The following is a 10,783-nucleotide window of genomic DNA, read 5'->3' as shown; positions in this document are numbered from 1 at the left end:
TAGTAATGCTCCTGATAGCCTTAAAAGCACAAGAGACAAAGAGAGACAACAAAAGGGAAGCTTCCAAAACCCTGCATGGGAACCTGGGTGCTGAAGCATAAGCAGGCCACACCACCCCTTAAGATCTCCAGAGGGTCAAAAGAAGCCACATCAGGGCTGGTGTCCAAAGAATTTGCTACAAAATAGTGTGACCTCCTGACCACTTTGGCTAAAGGCAAATAAATCATCTGACAGGTAAAGATAGTGACTTGAATATTTTCCACCACCAAGAGCAGGGAGTGCCTCTAAATCATATCCATTTTCGTGCTCAAACTGCCTTGCAGAAGTCTCCTTCTGGTGGTAGATCATCTTGTAACAATCCCTTTCATACATGTTGCCAGCAATAAATATGTCCTCTCTGGATCCTCATCTCACAGTATCACAGAGTCACAGTATATTTGGGATTGGAAGGGACCTCAGAAGATCATCTAGTCCAATCCCCCTGCCAGAGCAGGAACACCTAGATGAGGTCACACAGGAACATGTCCAGGTGGGTTTTGAATGTCTCCAGAGAAGGAGACACCACAGCCCCCCTGGGCAGCCTGTTCCAGTGTTCTGTCACCCTCACTGAGAAGAAGTTTCTTCTCAAATTTAAGTGGAACCTCTTGTGTTCCAGCCTGATCCCATTACCCCTTGTCCTATCATTGTTTGCCACCAAGAAGAGCCTGGCTCCATCCTCATGACACTCACCTTTTATACACTTATAGACATTAACAAGGTCACCTCTCAGCCTCCTCTTCTCCAAACTAAAGAGACTCAGCTCCCTTAGCCTTTCTTCATAAGGGAGGTGCTCCACTTCCTTATTCATCTTTGTTGCCCTGCGCTGGACTCTCTCCAGCAGTTCCCTGTCCTTCTTGAACTGAGGGGCCCAGAACTGGACACAATACTCCAGATGGGGTCTCACCAGGGCAGAGTAGAGGGGAAGGAGAACCTCTCTCGATCTACTGGCCACCCCCCTTCTAATACACCCCAGGATGCCATTGGCCTTCCTGGCCACAAGGGCACAGTGCTGGCTCATGGTCATCCTGTTGTCCACCAGGACCCCCAGGACCCTTTCCCCTATGCTCCTTTCTAATAGGTCATTCCCCAACCTATACTGGAACCTGGGGTTGTTCCTGCCCAGATGCAGGACTCTACACTTTCCCTTGTTAAATTTCATCAGGTTATTCCCCACCCAACTCTCCAGTTTGTCCAGGTCTCGCTGGATGGCAGCACAGCCTTCTGGTGTGTCAGCCACTCCTCCCAGCTTAGTGTCATCAGCAAACTTGCTGATAGTGCACTCTATTCCCTCGTCTAAATCGTTAATGAATATATTGAATAATACTGGCCCCAGTACTGACCCCTGAGGCACTCCACTAGATACTGGCCTCTTTTTATCTCAGTCTAAAGGAAGATGATTTCATACTTCTTGATTTCCGATTTTTGCTCTCCTTGTTTTATTGTTTAACTCTGCAAGCTAGTCTTTAATTTTTCTATTTTTCTTTTCTTTTTAATTTTTTTTTTCCCAAGTATCAGACTAAAGAGTCATAAATATGGATACAATGCCGAGGACCAGGTTGGAATGATATTTGCCCCCTTCTTATTACTGAGATGAGGACTGCCAAGGAAAACAAACAAGCAAACTACTTAATTGACTTTTTGAATCCTTTTTAAACTCAGCATCAAGATCTGCTGGGACTGGGTCAGGCCTCGGTCACTGGCTTTAGCCACAGGACAGCCTGGCAGTCAGCAGGGAGCAAGGACAGGCAGCACAGCCCTCCCTGGAGCTGACCTGCTCCAACACACCAACAGACTGAGCCACCAGCACAAAGCCCTCTGCACTGATGTAAGTGAGGAACACTCGCTACAGCTTTGCCAGAGAAAACCTCACTATAGTCACTATATACAGTGACTCTACCAATCGTTGTTGCTTGCCTCGTCGTTTCTTTCATGGCTTTGGGCTAAGCATTGATACAGGATTAAAAACACAGTCCCTATCTTGTGGACCTTACAGTCTGGCTGCAGTAGACCCAAATGCCTTTCAAGTTAAGGTCCAACCTTGATCTGAATTTTCATGAAGACTTTTCTGTTGAGGCTCATCTCAGAAGATTTTCGTTTGAATGCTTGAGAGACTTTCAAATAACTTAAGAGGAGAGTGCTGAAATTGCATTGACTTTGGTGAGAATTCCCACAGAAAATTAATCCATATTGGGATTTTTTCCAGCTATAGAAACTGTGCTGGAGTTTCAAAAAATACTATCTTGATTTGTTTTGTTTTGTTTTGTTTTGTTTTGTTTTGTTTTGTTTTACTTCATTTAATTTCATTTATTTGTATGTTGTCCTTGTTTCCACTATTTCATTGCACATCACCGTAAGAACATCCTAGAGACACACTTGGAAGTAGCACAAAAAGGATAGCAAACATAATGTAGAAAGGGAATCAAAATGGTATTTAGAAATCTGACACATTTCCTAAACTGGAAGCAGTATTTTCATGAAACAAAATGTTTGAATGTCTGAAACGATCTTAAAATTCTGCTTCACTGAAAATTATAAACATATTAGTTTTCATTTTTAGTTTAGACAGCAAAGAAACTCATCAGTGATGACATCTCCTGTACAAGCAGCATTTGGAGGCTGAAGCAGCCCTTGGTCTGTGTCTTTAAGAAGGAGGGATGACAAGAGGCTGGCATGCGGTGGCTGTTAGCATTTCCAAGATGCTTTGTATTATGGCAGGACAGAAGAGTTGACAGTCTCTTCTCAGTTCTGTGGTTAGCTGGCTACAGGCATGCAGTCATTACTTTATATTAATGTGAGATGTGAACACTGTTTTGCTGGTTATAATTACTCTCCAAGTGGTACAACCTTAAAAATTACAGCTTTGGAGAATCTTTTTCTCTGTAGTTCTTCCTGGGAGTCCCTGCCTGGGTCGGTTCCCAATAAAGAGATTTTCTAAGGGGGCTGGGAACCTATTGACTGATTTATTTTCTTTTGGATGCTAATTAACTTCGATGTTCTGCAGCCACGCTCCTGGCTGCCATACTGCATGCAGGGAAACAGCAGGGCTGGGCCTCCGCTTGGGAGAAAGACCACAGTGGGGGTCAGATGGGAGTGAGTGTCGCGGGTTTATGTTGCAATTTGCTCATAAGCCAGAAGCAGAAACCTTTCTGAAGAGTCCTTCTTTTCACAAGACACCCCAACGGACAGTAGTGGGGACGTCCCCGTTCACCAGGCTTTTTGAATATGGCCAAGGCAGATGGAGATACCCTGGTGTGGGGTTGCCCTCCAAGGAAGAGGGAGTGGGAACTGCTCGTGCCCCCACAGGCATCTGTACCTTCTGGAAAGGTTGTTCTCCAGCTGCCAGAGTCCCCAGCTTCCACACTAGCCAGATCAAACGCAAGGCAAAGACATCTTAAACAATTGCTTAAGCAGTGATGAAAGAAATCAGACTCTCTTTATCTCCAGGAAAGACACGGTGTCATCAGGCTTTGCACCATATTTCAGCACCATTCTCTGCACCGAGCTGGCCAGCAAGGGCCTGTGTGGCTGTACAAGCAGATGTGGTGATGGATTCACTGCTGTTGAGTCTAAGGCTTGGATGAAAACCAAGCTGCTCCTCTCACATGGGCAGGAGCCATCAGCAGTGATGACCTCCAGTAACACTCAGCTCTCAATGGGATCTTAACCAGATCATTCCCCTCTGTCAACAGAGCCCTTCAGCACACATTGAAATGAGGTGCTGGCAAACCTAGAATCACACTGAAGCCCTGCTAGGCTTTGGGTTCATGTTGCTATGGCACGTCAATCCTCAGGCCAGCAGAGCGAATTTAGGAAGGCATATAGGTGGCTAATTCCATGTACAGACATTCCCTCCTCAGCCCAACAAAGCGGTAGCCATTTGCAAACATATAAAAAGTGGCTGGCCTTCAGCTATGGTCCACAGTGTGCTTCAGAGTCCAAGTGAGGCTGCATTGTCCAAAATGTTTGGAAGCCAGAAGTACAAACGCACTTTTTTTTTCTTTACTACCTCCCTCCTCACTCTCTTTTTGATTTGTTTTAGAGTACAGCAGGGCAAAGTGAAATAAGAATGGAGGGATGTACTCCTTTCTTCTGGTAATGGAGAAGAGAGATGGCCTCTTTTGCAGAGGAAACAACCCTATTTTTACAGAACATCATTTTAAGATCCCTAGTGTTAATGTTTACATGATGCTGCTTCTACTAGAGCAACACGTGATACCCACATTTATGGTAGCAGCCTTCTCAGCCATCATTTTGCCACACACATCATAAGTCAGCAAGACCTCCTGCATGTTTGTCATGGAGCTCTGGCTTTGTGCCTCTCCTCCAACCAATTTGTACCACACTCTGAGTATTTAGCAACTTGCTGCAGCACAGAGCCAAGCCATAAATCCCTTGTGGGGAACTGTGCTATAAATGTCCACTTGGACCTCTACACTGCCAAGATGAAGCAGGCTGTACCCTTAGGCCACGGGAAAGCAACCCCTAAAAAAACAGTCTATAAATGAGAGGTGGGTGAGGAGAGCCCCAGTTAACCTGTACCATTCCCTCCTGAGCAGGATGCAGAGAGCCTCACTGAACTTAACATGAGACAACAGCAGCTCTGCCCACTAGGATGGATCTAGCATAGACAACGGAGCAAAGTCAAACACTTTTCATGTTGCAGTGAGAGGCAGAAAGATAAGAAGGGGCAAGAAAAGCTGTGGAGGCACCTGTTTCTGCTCACAACATGGAAGTAACAGAATGCTGGTGCCACTCACCAGCAGGTTGGATGCAAGTATCCCTCTGGAGAGCAGGCAAGTAATACAGTGTGATTGTCAATTCATTGTAAACCAACCTTTAGTCTCCTGTTGCCTGTCTCTTTCTAATCCAGGCCCAGATCCTCCAGGTTTATTCAGATATCTCACTCCTCTTTAGACACATACTTCCCATTAATGCTAATGAAATGTTCCTAAACAGGAGACAGATGCCTAGATCAGAGGCAGATGCATAAATCATTTACAGAACCTGGAATCCTAGCAGTAACTGATTTTTGTCAATTAACTCATTTTTTCTGATGGTGGAAATGAGAACATAATTTAGTCCATTGCTCTCAGGGCATTCAGTGGGTACCTGTGCTGCTGTGCATTCAAAGAATAGATACCTCTAAATACAGGGATGGGTAAACTTTTTTTTCTCAGAAGCAGCAATGAACCTTTCTGCAAATGGAAATGGCAGATCCGTCATCAGTCTGAAAGAAAACAAACAAGCCAGTAGAGCACTTTTATTTCTTCAAGGAGGACCAGGGAAACCAGCAGCCTTTTGCCCTCCTAAGTTATCTAGAGCACCTCAGAAAATCAGAAGACATTTATTCACAACAGAGTACTCTCTCTCTCTGTATCTCTAATCCCACACAATATCTGGGTCAGGATTGTGGGATGGGTGAAACCATACCTTATGGTTGTCTGGGTAGAGTGCCAAAACTGCCTCAGTGCCCAAGACCAGCATGCTGACCCCCCAAAAAATGCAGAGATTTCCAGCAACGTGACAAAAGTGTTCAAAAACAAGCTTCAAGCGTCATCCATCCTGTCTCCAACACAGACCAAACTACGTGAGCGACTTTGTGAAACAGCGGCAGCTGAGCTGGAGTTACCAGGGCTCTTTTGGCTAGCACTAGAAACCCAGCTATTGGCCAACAGTCTGAGCTGTCGGCGGCAGATGACTGGGTGCTATGGGATCGTTCTCCAAGCTCTCAGACAATGAAAAGACTGGTTTTTTTCCCAAGCCTCCTCACTGACTGCCACATTTAATGAAGATACATGTTGGTACAGTCAGCACCTTAGGTGGTGAGACCATCAGTTGTCTTCTGCAATGAAAGGGGCTCTTTTTTCACCCTTCTAGTTAGTGAAGCTTATTGAGAGAGACTGCAAGAGATGAATTATCCCAGCTGAAAAGCCTGGGCCTGTTAAATCTCGTAGGGTGGCTAGCTGGGCAGCGCTATTGCAACACGAAGATGACTCAACCACATAGCATCTTTGTTGGCATCCCATTAGCTGCTGCGGAGACGATTATTTCTTTATTGCTAAACAGAGTCTGTCAGTGGCTTGAGGCACTTCTGTGAAAAATCTAACAGAGGCAGAATAATAATTCAAAACACGCCAGACCAGAAAACCATGGCTCATCGTATCAGACTCTTTCTGCCTGAAAATCAACCAGTCCAGATCATTCAGGGTGGGTGAATCAATGGCACAGATGCTTGTGACTTCACTAGAAGTAGTGCATCCTTCTAGGAAGCAAGATCCCCTCTCATACAAATGGCCTTACGAATACAGACCAGAAGGTAACAGAGAAATTATCTGAGCGGAAGCTGCATCAGCAGAACTGACTCAGAAGAGAAATTTGCTTTTCAAAGTTTTCCATGAGGCGTCAGCTGCTCTTGGGTGAAGTGATGCTAGCAGGCAGTATCCCAGTTACTTTCCCACTGTGGGAACCAAACCCTTTTAAAACTGTTTTGACTGTAACCAAGGAATAAGAGAGATGGATGAAGCCAACCGAAAGTGTGACAATCTCCTAGAGGCGCACAGATGGTGAGCAGACCCTGGAAACTGATTCACTTTGAGCGATCACTTTCCTGAAGCACATTTTGGACAGTTTTCAGCCTCTCTGAGGGCCTGAGGAAACCCGTAATTTCTCCAAGGCAAAAGGAGAGGCAGGAAGGGAGAAGGGAAAAAAGCATGATTTTTCCTTGAAATGCACATTCACACATATTTATTTATTCACCCCTTGACACAGAGAGAAGCTCATCTCTCAGAGAACGATCACCCGTGGCTCAGCCCAGATGGAGGTGGAATACAAATTTCATTGCCAGTGCTAACCATGAAAAGATTTTCCCATTTTACCAGAAACCACAGTCTTCCATAGTTCCCAGACTGCTCAAGTGATGTATAGCTTGGTAATTGTCCTGAAAGATAAGGGGAAGCCTCCTCTGCGGTTGCATTTGATATTAGCCTGATGTATGGGATTGCTCAGTGCTGGCTCGGTGGAGGGTGTCTAGAGACAGTGTGGAGTATGTCTCTCTGCCTTCTTCTTGCTGGGGAAACTCTGCTGGTGGCAAGCAGGATCCTGAGGGTTGCAAATTGCTTTCCCACATCTAACATCCCTTTCATAGCAGCCTTAGTCATTTTTTCGCATAAGGAGGAGGAGAGTTAAAGGGTTGTTTATAGCTGCTCTGAGCCTTCTCTGCAGTGCTGCCTCCTCTGCGGCCCCCCTGCACCAGGGACAGAAGGGTAAGAGTGAAATGGGACATGGCAGGGAACATCTTGCAAGTGGAAGAGGGAGAAAAGCTTCTGGAAAGGGAAACCTTCACCCATGGCAAGTAGCAGAAGCCTGCTTTCTTGGGTCAGTGCAAGCAACACTGGAGAAACCCTCAATCAATTTTCCAGTAGAAACACTGGTAGTGGCAATTCCTGCTAACCAGGTAAAGTCTGCAATGCCTAATTTTCTACTTTCCAGAGAGAAGTGAGGAGGATCTCACTAAGATTTTGGGATTGTCCAAGCAATCAGGATGAGCAGCCACTAGATGGCACGTCCATCCTTGTCCAGATTCGGTATCCTATAGCCATGAAAGGTCAGGGTGTCCCCCGCTCATCCCACACAGGCACAGCAAAAGGATGAAATGTTATCTCAGCATCTGCTCTAAGAAAATGCTGGCACACTTTGCAGCTATTTTGCACTGGGGATCTGCAATCTGATGAACATTCCTCTGTGATTTTGAAAGGATTTAAAAATAAGCTGTGCACGGATTTTGCAAACTTGCTCTCACTGGTTTCAGTGGAGATGTACTGGGACTGCAAAGAGCATTTATGTGCAAAACAGCTCGTAAAAGGAAATACACAGTGCTTTGTTCTCCCACAGGAGGGCTAGTGAATTATTTGGGTAGAACCCACATGAAGTAAGAAGTTATTGGTAGATACTATTTTCCAGATCCTCAGCTGCTGTTATGTGGTATACTTCCCTCATTTATACTAGCTGAGAGTCTAGTCTCTAGGTCTCCAGATCAGAATTAAGCAGGACACCAAGAGGTCTTTGGAGAAAGGAGGTTTTATTTGAGGGGACTGTCAACCACTTTAGATTTGGATCACTTTTTCTCAGAAACCTAATCTCAGAGGAACCAGCAAAACAGAAAAAGCAGGAGCGAATCAAGCACATTAAGGCATTTATGCTGTCAGTCACGGTGTTTTCCACGTGTAGCAGCAAATTCTGAAGTCTTTCAAAGCAGAGAGTTCCAGTGTAGCTTTTGTCATTGAAACACTGGCTCACACTACGCAGAAATCTAAAAGAAAACCAAGCTCATGGACTTCCCTATCAAACCAGTCTTATGTACCATAAAGAATTTGGGTTCTGGTGCAAAAAGACTGAAATAACCCCCCGACCCACTGCCAATTTTTCCACTACAACATGAATGATTAGAAGTACTGTACAGGTTTTATTTTAAATTCTCCATTGTTTTCTCAATTTGTGCATAAGGGCAAAGGCAAAGACTGTGCTTTTATTTGATGTTATTTTGAAATTAACCCTTTATGTCTCACTTGCATGCCTATAAACTTCTCTAGTACTTCTTAGAGGGTACCAGCCCTAGCTCTCTGTAACATGAATTAGATCAAGTTGGACAACAAATATGTTACTTTCATGAAACAAAACAGCAACTAAAAATAAATATTTGAATTTCCTAAACACGTTTAAAGCTGACAGGGAGCATACAGCAAAAGTATACAGCTGGGAGGGGAGGGAAAGGGAGTCTCACATTTTGTGAGTTCTCTATGTTGCTAACCTCTATGGAGTCACGGTGCTCTGCCGAAACTTTGGGGTACTTCTATGATGCAAATAACAAATAATCCTCCCCAGGAGAGCGCTGCTGGAGATCCAGCCCCGGATTTGAGGCTAAAGAGAGACACCAAGTGGAAGAAAGGCACATGACCAATTGCAAGTCACCAGTGGACCTCAAGGATTTGACTCCTACATGGGGTTCACTGCAGCTTTATGTGCGTAAACAGGTGATGCAGAGGCGCATTTCGGCACTTCACTGCCCATGTGGGCATTAGAACATGCACCTGAGTGCAAACGAGCAGGGAGGCAAAGGTGGAAAGAGACTTCTTTCAACACAAGATTTAAAATCGGCTCTGCATAGCAAGGAGTTGCTTGTATGCCTTCATAAATGAAATTTAAGGGTATTCAGTCTCTAACACTTTTGTGGATCTGAGCTCACACAAGAAGTATTAGTGTCATAGGATTGTTTGTTCCACTTGCCTTACTCCTGCAGGTAAATCATGCCAGTGTTGCATGCATTTCCCTGAGAAAATATCCAGCCTGGCAGTGCCAGTGCCTGAGTGCTTTCATTTACTTTGGCAGACCTTGAAAAGGGTTCTCCTTCCTTGGACTTTCTGGAGTGTTTATGCTAACTGGACTGAAGCGGATGACTTCTAACCTGTGTCTGGGGTCAAGGGGTGCGGAATGAACACTGCCTAAGCAACAGCATCTGTCATGATACACTCATTCCTCTCAGTCCAAGGTAACAGACAGTTAAAATAACTCTCAAGAAACACATTTATTCAGCCTTGTGTCACAGACAGAGGTGGTACAGGTCAACATGAATGCCAGGAGTGTATCACATATAAGATTTGCCCAGATGTGCCTGTGTTTCTCTGGTGCCAATTTTGTTCTTCCTTTCTAAGAAAGGGCAGATCCATGCAACTTTACATTCAAGTTATGATCCTAGGAGGAAAGTAGTCTCATTATCAGCACTCTGGCTCCTTCTTCCTACTATACAGAAAAATGCATATAGTCATCCAGGCAGCCTACCCTCAGAAACACTGTTTTAGAAAGATACTTTGCAAAATAGCTAAAATATTGTAGGAGCAATCTCAGGGTGCTTTGGCATTTCACAACCTTCCAGTACAAAGCTGGACATAAAACCCAGAATATCACTTCAATTTGTAACTACTAGGTCAAAACAAGGTTTTAAGTGGAACCTATTGTGCTTCCACAGGCTGCCTTTAGAAACAAGATGCTACTTTGCTCCTGAAGGAACAGTGGAAATGCTTGGTACCCTCTGAAGAGGAGGTTGTGATTCAACATAAGGTCTCTCCTGCAAAAGGCACAAACAAGATACCTTGTATCTCCAAGGAGAGAAAGCACACTGGAAGAAGGAGAACGTCCCTGTGTAAGAGGAAGAAGAAGATTTTGGTATCATCTAGTGTGGAAGCCTCAGGAGTAAAGTCAAGTTCTTCAGGTGTCCATCCGTATCTACACGTTTAAATGGACTGAGCCCGAATGCTACCTCTTTGGAATTAGTTTCCGGTTGCCAAAAATGACTGCAAAAGGCACAAAAAGGATTGTAAAATTGTATTAAGTTCTAGCTCTATCAAATTCCACAAAGTCACACTATGAATGTTGTTAGTCCAGGTATGCCCAGGTACTGAACGGCACTCAGCAGCACAAGCAAGAGCTCCTTGGTGACTGAGATGCTTTTTTTAAACTTCTCTGGCATTTTCTGTCTTACCTGCCTCAAATGATCAAGACCATGGCAATGGTCATGGTCTCTTCTCAACCCAGAGATATCTGTGACCTTCTCACACTCTGTGGAAGACCTTCTGAGATTATTATTTTTTTTTTTCCTATGAGGATTTTAAAAAAGGGATAAATTCTGGGAAGCACAGGATGGTAAACCTGAGTTGTTCCAGCAAATTTCCCATCCCAAAAGTCAGACAGA

This window comes from Nesoenas mayeri (assembly GCF_963082525.1).
Source record: "Nesoenas mayeri genome assembly, chromosome: 5".
Taxonomy (NCBI): Eukaryota; Metazoa; Chordata; class Aves; order Columbiformes; family Columbidae; genus Nesoenas; species Nesoenas mayeri.
The sequence above is the reverse complement of the archived record's forward strand: the minus strand, read 5'-3'. Positions refer to the sequence as shown.